The 13,870-nt window shown below is 37.5% G+C and overlaps 1 protein-coding gene across 4 annotated transcripts in view; it reads right to left on the bottom strand.

The window, feature by feature from the left end:
- Positions 1–13,870, bottom strand: part of PTPRM (protein tyrosine phosphatase receptor type M) — a 796,148-nt gene that overhangs the window by 155,318 nt on the left and 626,960 nt on the right. The gene's annotated exons all lie outside the window — the stretch shown is intronic.

The raw sequence follows: 13,870 nt of genomic DNA, 5'->3' as shown, positions 1-13,870 counted from the left end.
GTGAATCTAATAAGCATATTATAGAAATAAAGAATAAATCTAGGGTGGGTGGAGAAGAAATAATAGTTGGAAGACATGCACAGGGAGTGTCTGTGACCCAGGACAGAGTAGGTCAGGGCTCAGAAGCAGTGCAGGGGCATGTCCTGGTGACCATGATACTGGGCCAAGACCCACATATACCCAGATTAGTTTTCCATCAAGATCTGTCAACAGAAGGTCAACTTGCAAAAAAGTCGTTGGCTTTTCTGGGAAGTTTAGCAGAGGAATAAGCCCTATAGTTCCTCACTCAGTGCAAAAGGTGGAGGAAGGCAGAGAGACTTCCAATTCTTTTAAAGACATAGCTTAGGGCCCCCCTGGTGGCGCAAGGAGTTAAGACACAACCCATGAAGCTCTCCCCAGCCACTGCAGCACCAGTTTGATCCCTGGCCAGGGAGCTACCCACATGGCACAGCAGACATTTCCTGACTCGCCCGCTGCTCCCCTCAGCAGTGTATTTTAGTTCATCTGCCTGTTCTGCTCCCCACTCTGTTTCTAGTGAATCCTCTCACCTCTTCCCCCACACCTCTGGCCTGTACCCCAGTTATTGTATGCATAAATAAATCTTAAAAAAAGACATAGCTTAATTCTGGCCTCTGCATCCTGCTTGTTCACTACCCAAAGCTCATAATCTAAAGTTACAGACACCTGGAGAAAAACCATTAAAGCCTACATACAAATAGAAGGATGAAACACATTTTTATAGCTCTTACTATTGGAGTTTGTTTCATGCACCCAAATCAGACCCGAAAAAAAAAAAACAAAATAGAAATTCTTAAGAAGGTACAAAGTGAGAAAGTATAAGAAGACTATAGCATCATAATACCAAAAACATGTCCTGAAATGTTAATTCTGCCTAAGCACCTAGCAACATTCACAAAAGAAGATGGCAGCTATTTTTAGAAAAACTGTTTAGTTCTCATTGACCTAGGACACACCAGAATTTAAAATGAGCTATATAATCAAAATCACTCTCATATTAGGTGATTACTAATGCAATGTAAGGCATAGTCAATGTTAGAACATATGGATAATTTTTATTATCATACACAAATGCCACATAAACCAAATGCTTTCTTGCCTGTAGTTATAATAATCTTTTAATTTCATACTTTAAGGCAGAAGGGTTTCATTAATAAGGTGCCATTTTTATTACCAAAAGTTGTTTGAAAAAATATACATTTTAAACAGAAAAATAAAAATCATCTACAACTTCTATGCCAGAGTCACAGTTGTAAAAGTATGAGAAGTAAGCTAGTGTGATCCCTTTGGGTACTGGCATGCCTTTTGCTAGGAGCAGACCATGCTCATCTTCTCTAGAGCCCCTCTTTTCAGTCAACAGTGCTGGTCTGCAAGCCAGGGTCTGTGCCTGGAAATCTTCAACAGGTGTTCTGGACAGAGACAGCATCAGGCTCCTGCTCCATAGCTGCTGTTAAAATAACACATTTTTCCTCCACTTCCAGACCCGCCAGCTCACCAGCAAAGCATTCTTCGGCCAGGTCTCCCCAGGAACACTAAAGTGGAGGACTGAGATAATTAGCTCCATAATTCAGGCAAAACATCCCCATCTTGCTGGAATTTCTTTTACTTTGGACTTATTTATGCAAATAATTGCCTCAATATTCTCTTTTGTTGTGTTTATGAAGGAAGGTATAGTCAAGTTCACAGACTTCCCTGCTTGTCCTTTCTTGCTTGTATTCCTCTCATGCTTACAGGTTAGGAAGTGACAGAAAATGTGTTCTGGCATTGTTGATAGGAGATGGTGGTAAAGGTGTTTAAGTGAGTGTGTGTGTTGGCATGTGTGTGCCAATAAAAATTAAGCCACACCAGAAAAGGCCCTTCTCCTTTCTAGTCCTCCATATGTGTGAACTAATTTCAGTGCTGCTAAGCTATACAGTTCATTGTTCATCTTTTTTAAGCACACACACAAAAATCCAGGAAGAACTCATGAGTGCACATATCAAATAGAAGTCCAGTCAGAGGCCTGCAGCTTTGTTTACACTCATGTCCATCAAGTACATACTCTTTGCCCATGACCCCTTTTCAAAGTCCACCTCACAGTGTACACGACAAAAGCCTTCTCTGGTAATCTTACCCTTTAAGCACATTTTACTCCCATCAGATGTCACAAATACCAATAATTCACCCAGGCCAGGCAGGTCATGTAAGTGAGTGAGATAAGTGTATGACAACGAGTGGTGGAGATGGGAGAAATGGAGGAAGAAACAGCTGCTCAGCTCCAGCAGATTGACGGCTCATGAAGATTGCAGACACTACATTTCAGGAGGAACCAGAAATCCAGATTTTATGTGAACTCTTAATTTTTAAGTGTTATCAAATAATTCAAATTAAGACAAATTGAAACACTGTACGGCCCACAGAAAGCATATTTCTGACACTTCTGCTCTCCGTTAACTCTAGCACTTAGAATCTTAATTGTATTGGAATGGAAGGGAGTAGAAGTTAACAGTATTATCTCATTTAACCCTAGGAACACTGTAAGAGTTTATATGCTTACTTCCTATTCCACAGATGAGGGAACTAAGTATCAGAGAAGTTAGGTACTCATCCAAACCATTGAGTTAGGATTGCACCTTAGGTCTCTCTAACTCCAAAGGTACTCATTCTAAAATAATGTGCTGTCTCTAATAAAGAATTTCATTAATTTACATTTCCTTATAAGTTATATTATAATTATTACCAATGTACTTTCAAGTATGATAGTCTGTTATTACATAAATAAATACATACTATGTTTGAAAAAGTAGGACTAATTTGCAAGTGCCTTGGTTTTATAGACAGACAAAGGGTGTTCAATGTACTTGTTAATAGAGTGAGTCACTGGGCCTCCTTGGTGGCACAGGGGTTAAACTCTCAGCACTATCAAGCTATTTTAGCCACTGCTGCATGAGTTCGATCCCCGGCCAGGGAGCTAACCCACATGGCAAAACAGACCTCTTCTATCTTGCCTGCTGCTTCCTTTAGCAGCGTATTTCAGTAAATCTGCCTATTCTGCTCCCCACTGTCTCTGGTGAATCCTCTCACTTTCCACACCTCTGACTTGCACCCCAGCTCTTGTATACATGAACAAATAAAAACAAATAAAAAAAAAATAGAGCAAGTCATGCTCAGACCAAAGAATTAGTAGGGAGAGTTTTTCTATAACCTATTTATCAAAAGTGGCTTGGTTGGTTTTGAACCATTGCTTAGGATTTTCATTTGTTTCTAATCACAGCCAAATGTTGTAGTTCATAATTACAGATGGTTGAGAAGGAAGAGATTTAGCATTGAGCCTTGGGTATGACTGGATAACTTGGAGTTTTCTCTTTACCTTCCACTTTGGGCTTTGAGTTTCATATTTATGTTGTTTTTTCAACTGAAAACTATTAAAACTATCGGAAAAATTTGTGAGCTTAATGAAGTAAAGTATTTTGATTAGGGAAACTACTAAAGGCAATTTTCTTTGCAATCTTATCTAAAAACACAAGTAAATTTATTTTCCATTTTCATTTTAACAAATGGTTTGACTGAAATATTTTTGTCTCTAACCTCTAAATTTAAACTGCATTAATCTCAAAGGTCCTTAGTAATAATTTTAAAAGTTGCTACCAATATGTAACGATAAATCATAAAAAATTAAACAAACAACTTCTGATATATAGTATACAGAAGAAGCCTGGGAATAATTGTTGTGTTCTAACACCAAGTAAAAGTCTGAAAATCAATAGCTTCTTAGATTCATCAGATAACGATGTCACAGGAAAATGTGCTGCCCCTCAAATTACAGAAACAAATAGGTATATATAAAGAGTTAGGGCCTCCCCGGTGGTGCAGCAGTTGAGCGCTGGGTTGCGAAGCTGCCCGCAGTCTCTGTAGCACCAGTTCGATCCCCGGCTGCTGGGCAAGAGTCCCACATGGCGTGCAGACCTCTCCTGTCACGCCCGCTGCTCCCCTCAGCAGTGTACTTCGTCACTCTGCCTGTTCTACTCTCCATTCTGGCTCTGGTGAATTCTCTCACCCTCCTGTGCCTCTGACTGTACCCAGTGCTTGTATAAATAAATAAAATAAATCTTTAAAAAAAAAAAAAAGAGTTACACACCACAGCCAAGTGGGGTTTATTCCAGGTATGAAAGGCTGGTTTAAGATTCAAACTACAATTAATGTAGTTCATTACAACAACAGGCTAAAGAAGAATCACTTGATGATTTCAATAGATTCAGAAAAAGCATGTGACAAAATCCAATGCCCCTTCATGACAAGAACTTCTTAGCAAACTAGGAGTAGAAGTGGACTCTGCAACTTGATGAAATACAGCTACAAAAAACTTATATCTAAGTTATACTTCATGATGAGAAACAAAATTTTCCCACAAAGACTGGGCACAATGTAACGATTTTTCCTCCCATTATTCCTTTTTCACCATGATATTGGAAGCTTGAGCTAACACAGTAAGGCAAGAAAAGGAAATAAAAGGATATTGTTTAATAAGGAAGAAATAAAGTTGTCTTTTTAAAAAGATTTATTTATTTATGCATACAAGAGCTGGGGTGTAGGCCAGAGGTGTGGGGAGGGGTGGTAAGAGGATTCGTCAGAGACAGAGGGGGGATCAGAACAAGCAGATTGAAATACAATGCTGAGCAGAGCAGTGGATAAGACAGGAGGGGTCTGATGTGCCATGTGGGTTAGCTCCCTGGATGGGGATTGAACTTGTGCTGCAGTGGCTGTGGATGGCTTCATAGTGCTGAAACTTAACCCCTTGCGCCACCAGAGAGGCCTCCAGAGTTGTCTCTTTTTTTGCAGATGGCATGATTATTTGCGGTATTGGTAAGTATTGACCAAACAAGCTCCTTGAATTGATAATTGATTATAACGAGATTGAGTATACAAGGTTAATATACAAAAGCCAGTCTTGTTCTTACATACCAACAATGCTATAAGTGGGATTTTACTTAAATATGCAATACAATTATCAACTCCCCAAATAAACTACTTAGGTTTAAACTTAATGACTATATACAAGACCTACATAAGGAAAACTACAAAATTCTCATGAAATAAATCAAAGAGATATTAATGAAAGGAGAGGTAATCCATGCTCATGAATAGTGAGACTCAAAATTATCAAGGCATTAATTCTCCAGAATTTGATCTATGGAATCAATGTAATCCCAATAAAAATCTTGGCAAATTATTTTGTGCACATGAACAAACTGATTCCAAAGTTTATATAAAGTTTATATAAGTCAATCTGAAAAGGCTACATGCTATGTGATACCAACTGTATGACATTCTGGAAAAGGCAAAACTATGGAGACAGTAAAAAGATTACTTCAAGCCAGGGGCTGGTAGGGAAGGGTAGAATAGCCAAATAGTATAGAAGCTTTTTTAGGGCAATAAAACTATTCTATATGATACTATAAAGGTAATACATATCACCATACATTTGTCAAAAACATAACATGTATAACGTCAGGAATGAATCATGGGTCTCCCCTGGTGGCTCACTGGTTGAGTGCTGGGCCGTGAAGATGCCCGCAGCCTCTGCAGCACCGGTTTGATCTCCGGCCTCCTGTGAGGGTCCCACATGGTGCACAGACCTCTCCTGCCACCCGCTGCTCCCTCAGCAGTGTACTTCATCAGTCTTCCTGCTCTGCTCTCCCCTCTGGCTCTGGTGAATTCTCTCACCCTCACGCACTTGCACTTCTGACTGTACCCAGTGCTTGTATAAATAAATAAATCTTTAAAAGAAAAAAAGACTGAATCCTTAAGTTTATGAACTTTGAGTGATAATGATGTGTCATTGTAGGCTAACTTATCATAACAAATGAACTGCTGATATGATGGATATTAAGGGAGAGGCTGTGTGCGCAGTAGGTGGGAGGAGGCAAAAGCAAAATCTCTGCACCTTCTGCTCAATTTTGTTGTAAATCCAAAACTACTTAAAAAAATAAAAAACCCAAGTCTCTGAAAGATGCAATACTGCCTGAAAATAAATAGAGGGAGAAAACAACAGTGATAGCCTTAAATTTCCAAGCTAAAATGCATACGGGAAAGGAAAGAAATGTGAGATAGTTTCATATTAAATGGATGGTCCCATATGTTTATTATACTTCAATATTTCTCAGATATATTTTTCCTAGCATAAGAGTAAAAAAAAAAAATAACAAGGAATGGGGTGAGGAAAATTAAAGGCAACTTCTTGGCAGGTTTGAATCAGAATGGGGAGACAATATGGTGAAGAAGGAACTCTTCAGCGATGTGTCCTATGGAAGGAAGAGCTGCAGGATAAATGACTGTTAATTAGGAGACTCAAGTACAACACTGTTGGAAGGAAAGATGAAATCTCTCTTCCTACTTCCCTCTCTGAGACTTAACTAAGTGACAATTGTGAATCAGGAAGGAAAGGCATGTTCTCCCTGGACACCAACCAGATGCAAGGGGAAAATATACAAGGGTCACCATCAATAAGGACCCCATGTATATTGCAACTCAGGGTTATAAGACTTGGTTCCCCAAGAGCATGATGGCCTCCACCCCCATCCCGTTAGAAATCCTGCCATGTTGGGTTATGTGCAACAAGGTCATAAATGAGAAATGACTTTGTAGTGCTGACCTGAAGATTAATCTTTGCATATAGAAAAAAATGTCTTTACTTTAAAACTATTTGCCACTTAATATTCTACACAGTAGATAAACTTGAGGATTTGCAAATCTCATATAGACATAAAAATAAAAAGGCAAATGCTTTCTGGTCCTGGCCTCTACAATTAGCTGTGTGCTTTACACTTAATTAAGAACTGGAGCAGACACTGGAACAGAGAAGAAGTATTTAATTTTTCTCACAGTAGGGATGAAATAGATATGGGTTGGGTCAAAGAATGCATACATTACACCAAATTGCCCAGATGCAGCTGAATAAACCTAAATAAGTCAGGGGATGTCGTCTAAAAGATGGATTTGTGAGAATTACCAAATAATGCTGTTTTTTTCATTTCTTTTATTAAATTTTTTATTATTTTATTTTATTTTTTATATTTTTTACATCATTTTTCACTTTTGCACAATGTATGCATTTTCGTCTTGGTTATATTCCCCATACAATTCCCACCCCCTTATTTTGACCCTAATCCCTCTTCCCTTCCCCACCTCCTGTAGTGTGTCTCTAGTTTATAGTTGCTTGTTGATTTTGATTTTTACTTTTATTATAATGAGTCTTTTTCCTGGTCCCTTATTTAGGTTTTCTAAATTCCTGCTTTGAATGAGACCATCCAGCATTTTTCTTTGGAAAGCTGTGTGGAGATTCCTCAACCTGCTAAAGATGGAGCTTCAATATGATCCAGCAATTCCACTTCTAGGTATTTACCCAAAGGACACAGAATCATTAATTCAAAAGGGCACCTGCACCCCTATGTTTAATGCAGCATTATTTACTATAGCTAAGCTATGGGAACAACCCAAATGCCCCAAAATTGATGACTGGATCAAGAAGATGTGGTACATATACACCATGGAATATTACTCAGCATTCAAAAAAGATAAACACATGCAATTTGCAGCAACATGGATGGAGCTGGAAGGGATCATGCTCAGTGAAAAAAGCCAGAAAGAAAAAGACAAATAATGTTATTTTTAAAGGTAAAAGTTTAAGGAAAAAAATCCAGTGCTGTAACATTTAATTATTTCAGCTTCAAAAAATTAAAATTTTAAGAGCTGATAGAAAAACAAAGAGAATAATAAATATAAAAATTTAATGTGGGGCTTCAGAAGAATAAAACAGTTTATATTAAATATTTTAAGTCTTTTTTTAAAAAGATTTATTTATTTATTTATATAAGAACTGGGGTACAGGCCAGATTCGTGGAAGGGTGAGAGGATTCACCAGAGACAGAGCCGGGAACAGAACAGGCAGACTGACGAAATACACTGCTGAGGGGAGCAGCGGGTGCAACAGGAGAGGTCTGCCGCACCATGTGGGACCCTAGTTGGCCTCCAGGATCAAACCAATGCTGCAGAGGCTGCAGACAGCTTCACAGTGCTGCACTCAACTGCCTGCGCCACCATGGGAGGCCCAAATATTTTAAGTCTTACAACAGGCCACTGAGCAAATTATTACTATACCCATTTTAGAGAGACGAAAACTGAGGCAAAATAGCATTAAGTCTTCTAAGAGCCATGGCTAGAAAACTCGAGACATCTCATTTTGTTTTCTTATGTTGAGATAAAATCATCTCTGTGAGACTCTCATTTGTATTACCAACCAAACATTATTGTTTAAATCTGGACACTGAAAATAAATGTTAGTTTACTTTGCCAGCTGGAATTTTAGAGTTGTTGACAAAAGTAAGAGTTATTCTAACATAGTTGATAACTGTATCATCACTTCAATTCATTCATTCCAGTTCTTATAGACATAGGAGTGTATTCATTACCTACCAGCTGCTTTCTTGTTTACACTGAGTAGCAAACATTGACAATAAAAATGGCATATATTTTCCATAAAGACTATAGTTTCATTTTAAGGAAAGTTAGAATTTTGATTTTTGTTGGGGTACTGTTTCAGAGTTTACCTCCTGACTGTAGTGAGATAAAATGATAACTGATGTGGCTAAAAGAAGACTGGAGGAGGATTTTGATATTTACCTTCCCTCCCTGCAACTGAGAAGTGGGGTCAGATTTTATTAGCATATCACTGTATGTTACAACTTTATTTTTGTTGACAGATATGGCCTAGAATGTTCCAATGGCAAGTCAGAGTGTCTGAAGAGGAGCACACAGCAGGGCAAGAGAAGCAAAGAACCATGTATACCCCTCTCAGGCGTGTGGCCATCAGGTTGTCTGAACACACACATAAACAACTATACACATTTCATGTTGACAAAGCTCAAATAAAAGTCATATTAATTTAATAAAAATTAGTGTTTCTCACACATAGAGGTTGGAAATAAAATATTTAGAAAAGGCTGACTTCCTTTTAAAAAAGTTCAAATTGCATGTATTGCAATACAGGTCTCTTCAAAATCATGAGACACATCTTCCATAGATTGATCTATTGCAATACAGATCTCTTCAAAATCATGATACATATCTTCCAACAATCATTATTACCATGAGTTGCAATAATTATTGGGGCGGGATTCTTATGTTACTTATTGCAACAAAATTCATGAGCTTATTAAAATCAATATGTGAGAATCAAAACAATTTCAACATCCACACATATTTTTATATTTGGAACAAATTCTTGGTTAAGGACAGAGCCTGTTGGGCTACAAAATCAACATATGAGTATCAGTTGCACTGCAAAAATCAACTAGAAGTCAAAAAACAATCCTATTTACAATAATACAAAAAATAATTAAGTAGCTACTGATAAACTTGACAAAGGAGGTAAAAACCCAGTACAATGAAAACTCTAAGATGTTAAAAGAAATAGAAGGCACAAGGAAATGGATTGGATTGGAAGAATTAACATTGTTAAATGTTATTTTACATGGCATTGGATATAAGATCTGAAACCATAAAATACAGAGAAAAAGACAAACACAAAATTCCACCACACAGGTTCCAGAGATTTTTGGGGGACTGGACTCCAATGACAAAGCAAACAAAAGAAAAAATAAACAAATGGGACTACATCAACGGGAAAACTTCTGCACAGCAAAAAAACCCTCAAAACAATAGGCCCATAAAACTGCTTATCATCATTTATCATCAGGGAGATGCAAATCAAAACCACAAGGAGATAGCATCTCCACTTGAGAGAATGACCCATATTAAAAAATACAAAATATCAACCAAATAAAAGAAATGTTTTGATGGAGGATCTAGAGAAAAAGGAACCCCCATAAACTGTTGGTGGGAATGTAGCCTGGTCTAGTCCATGTGGGAAACAGTATGGGGATTTCTCAAAATATTAAAAATAGATTACTAAGCATTTACACAAAGAATATAAAAACACCAATTCAAAAGGATACATGTACACCTATATTTACTGCAGACCTATTTACAATAGCCTGCTTATAGTAACAACCTAAGAGCCTAAGGATGGCTGAATAGATTAAGAAGATGTGTATAAATACACAATGGAAAATTACCCAGTTATTAAAAAAAAAGATGAGGGGCCTCCCCGGTGGCGCAGCGGTTGAGCGCTGGGTTGCGAAGCTGCGCGCGGCCTCTGCGGCGCTGGTTCGATCCCCGGCTGCTCCCCGGCCACCTGAGGAGGGTCCCACATGGCGCGCAGACCTCTCCTGCCGCCCGCTGCTCCCCTCAGCAGTGTACTTCGGTCCTTCTGCCTGCTCTGCTCCCCGCTCTGGCTCTGGTGAATTCTCTCGCCCTCCTGCGCTTCTGACTGTACCCAGTGCATGTATAAACAAAAAACAAACAAACAAACCAGCAAAACAAATAAATAAAGCATGCCTCTATAAAATGGGTCAGAGACCCAAATTTAAAAAAAAAAAAAAAAAAAAAAAAGATGAAATCTTGTCACTTGCAACAACATGGTTGGAACCAAAGGGAATTATACTAAGTGAATAAGTCAGAGGACAAAGACCAACTAACACCAAGTGACTACAATCATGAAATATAGAGAAACAAAATAAAGGAACAGACAAAACTGAACCAAAATGAACCCTCCAAATCTGACTGTAGAATTGAGGCTATGGGATGGGGTGTGTGGGGAGAACCTGGGGTTTCTGGTTGAAAAGTGGGTGTTTTGGTGGAGAGGTGTGAATTTAAACCTCCAAATCATACACAGTATTGTGAATCAATACTATCTTAATAAAAATATACGATTGAAAAAATAAAAGAACTAGCGCCTGCTGTTTTCTGAAGGGAGCTTAAGTACTTAAAGCTTTTTGACAGTACAGTGTTCACCTGATAAAAAGGAAACTTTTCCTCACCCTTGAATTTCAAAGGAGCCTCTTATTTGACAGCATTATCCTTATATAGTTTGAGTCACTGTTTTTATTCTCACCCAATAGGCAATTTACTATGTTTCTAGGCAAAAGTTAGTGTCAGCTGCATGACTGCTGAGGATCTTAACCTTTTCTGTTGTTTATTCCCTGTTCTAGGGCCATGTCGAGGACATGGTAGGAACTTAACAAGCATTTCTGCTTGCTTTTATTAACTGATTATTTGATGAATCACAATACTCATTTCCTGATCATAAAAAATACATGGTTAATGTTGTGCATGTTGTGTATGTGTGTGTGTGAGACTGAGAGAGAGAGAGAGAGAGAGAGAGAGAGAGAGAGAGAGAGAGAGAATGACTCTGTTGTATATGTAATAACTCTGAAGGCTCCTAGGCCAGTGCTTAGAGATGGGAAGCACTTCTCATGGTGTACAGCTTTCCAGTTTGTGGGAAGAATGAAAAGGACCCTGGTAGTTGAAAAAACATAATCAATTCATGGATGTAGGTGTTTTTTTTTTTTTTTACCTTTGAAGTTTTCTAAATAGCAAAGAGGAATTTAAAAAAAAAAACCAAAAAACACCACCACAGCTTTTATTTGTAGCTTCCATTTAACAATATTTATATAGAAGCCTTGAAGGGAAAGCTTTTTCCCCAAACTATAACTGACATTAAGGCAGTTACAGTTTTTTTCTTTCTATTTTTTATATTTCCTAAGATGACACTGTGCTTTCAAAATAATCTTCTTCTATTTATATATCAATAAAAAATAAACCCTACTGAACCATTTCACTAAACAACTAAAGAGATTAAAAGTAAAACAAGCCTATTTCATCTCAAAACGTCACGACTCAATTTGCCTTCCCTCTCAATTCAACATATACATTAAAAAAGGGTAAAATTCATTCCAAAGTATGGAAAATGATGACAAATAAAAAGGGTCACATTTTTGGGTGCTGTTATGCTGATCCTGCAAGAAGGTAAAGGTGTACATAATGACTGCCATTTACCCCTCCCCATTTCCATTCCTCATAGGCAAGAGAATGAACCAAAGTTGGAAATCTTCTTTAGATCATTGTGTACCAGTGATTTAAATTTCTAGAGTTCATTTTGTTCAAAAAATAGCAGAGAAATAACTCTAGCAGCTAGCATGTGATGTGGTTTAATTCTGCACAAAAGGAAGAAGTGACTCAATGGAGGTTATTCGAAACACTATGAGGATACACTTCCCATTCCATGTCTTGAAAGGGAAGGTTTTGGGGTGCTGGCTTTTCTGTTGCCTGTAACTTTTAGTTTGCCTCAAAGAGTCTAAGAAAAATCTTTTTTATCTTTCACTGAGAAGAAATGAAGGGCAAGAATGAATCTTACAACTTGCATGTATATACTTACTTTACAGAGCCACTTGAAAGTTGGTTAAAGGCATAAGTATCCCTAATATGTTTCCATGTATTATTACTTTCAAGTACTCTTCACAATGATACAAAAGTATTATCTATGAAATATGCATATTCAATTCTTCCATACTGTCTTAATAATGTCCGTTATATATTTTTATTTTTCTTGAGAGAATCAACCACATATTTTTATTTTTATGTTTTTTCAGTCTCTTTAATCTAGAATAGTCCTCTGAAAATTTCCCTTTCATGACATTTACCTTTCTGAAGTATAGAAGTCAGTTTTATAAAAACTTCAGAAAACATGTTTTTTTGAATATGACATATATGAGGAATATAGTCCATAGTAGTTTGTACCATATTTTTCTCTGAGTTCTTGTTATTTTAAAGAGCAAAGGAACTTTATAAATGTTAATATATACACTATCAGTTATATCATGTTACCTGTAGAATTTAAGAAAGGTGTGATACTAGAATCTGTACCAAATAATCGATTTAGATAGGAGTCCCTCCAGGTATTTCCCAGGAATAATCTGAACTAGCAATAATTACACAGACACACATTCACCTTAATTCACTATAAACAAATATGCATGTTTTCCTTTGCAGATTAAAGGGCAAACTCCTCCGTAGAGGTGAGGAGTGGAAAGCAGTTCCAGACTTGTACTCTCTGAGGGTTGGGGGACCTCAGGAGGGGAGTCCTGTGGTGATGTGTGGACCTAAAGAGTGGAGCTAGTGAACTCGTGTGGGAGGATTTTCAGATAAAAGGAAGTCCTGCTAGGGTAATGTACAGCTTCAATGATATTTTATTATCATGAATGATCACCGAGGAGAGGGGGAAGAACAAAGCAAGTGAGACAGAATCAACAAGAAAAATACTTAACCTAATGGGATGATGGCCTTGATAAGTGGAGAAATAAAAAGCTGTGACGGGACAAAGAACTGACATGTGGGCAGGTTAGACCATCACCAGCAGCACAAAAAAAAAAAAGAGAAATAAAGTAGGAAGAATTATAAATTTCACTGAAACCATATATAAACATCATGTTAGATATATATTATCCAAATATGTTTTTGTGTTTTGCATTAAGATACATTTCTGAATATGACCTAAAAGGTAGGTAAAAAGTAGAGGTGCCTAATTACTGAATGGATGTTATTCAGTCCTTTTTGGGTATAAATTGACTAAAGGATATTGAGTAGCTCTAAATTTTGATCATATCGAAGTCATTAATTGGGAGTATATTTTGTAAAAAGCGCTCATTTCAAATACTCTAGGTGAGTATTTCTAGCATTGCTTCAAAATAGGTAATGCAAATTATAAAACATGGCAAAGCAGGTTTGTATAAGATTTAAAATGCTACCAGTAGATATTGCCATGGTGAAGGTTGGGGAAATGAATTGATGATGATGATGATGATATTAAAAAAAAGAGTATGCAGCTGGCGGGGAGAGGAGAGTGGGAGATGAGATGGCTGGGACCCTGGGGGTTTGGATGCATGATGTGATCTCATTTTAGCTGAGGCTGCCTCAG

The sequence above is a fragment of the Talpa occidentalis genome, unplaced genomic scaffold (genome assembly GCF_014898055.3).
Source record: "Talpa occidentalis isolate TD23 unplaced genomic scaffold, MPIMG_talOcc4v2.1 talOcc4.13, whole genome shotgun sequence".
Taxonomy (NCBI): domain Eukaryota; kingdom Metazoa; phylum Chordata; class Mammalia; order Eulipotyphla; family Talpidae; genus Talpa; species Talpa occidentalis.
Note: the sequence above shows the minus strand (reverse complement) of the source record. Positions and strands in the feature narration are given on the sequence as shown.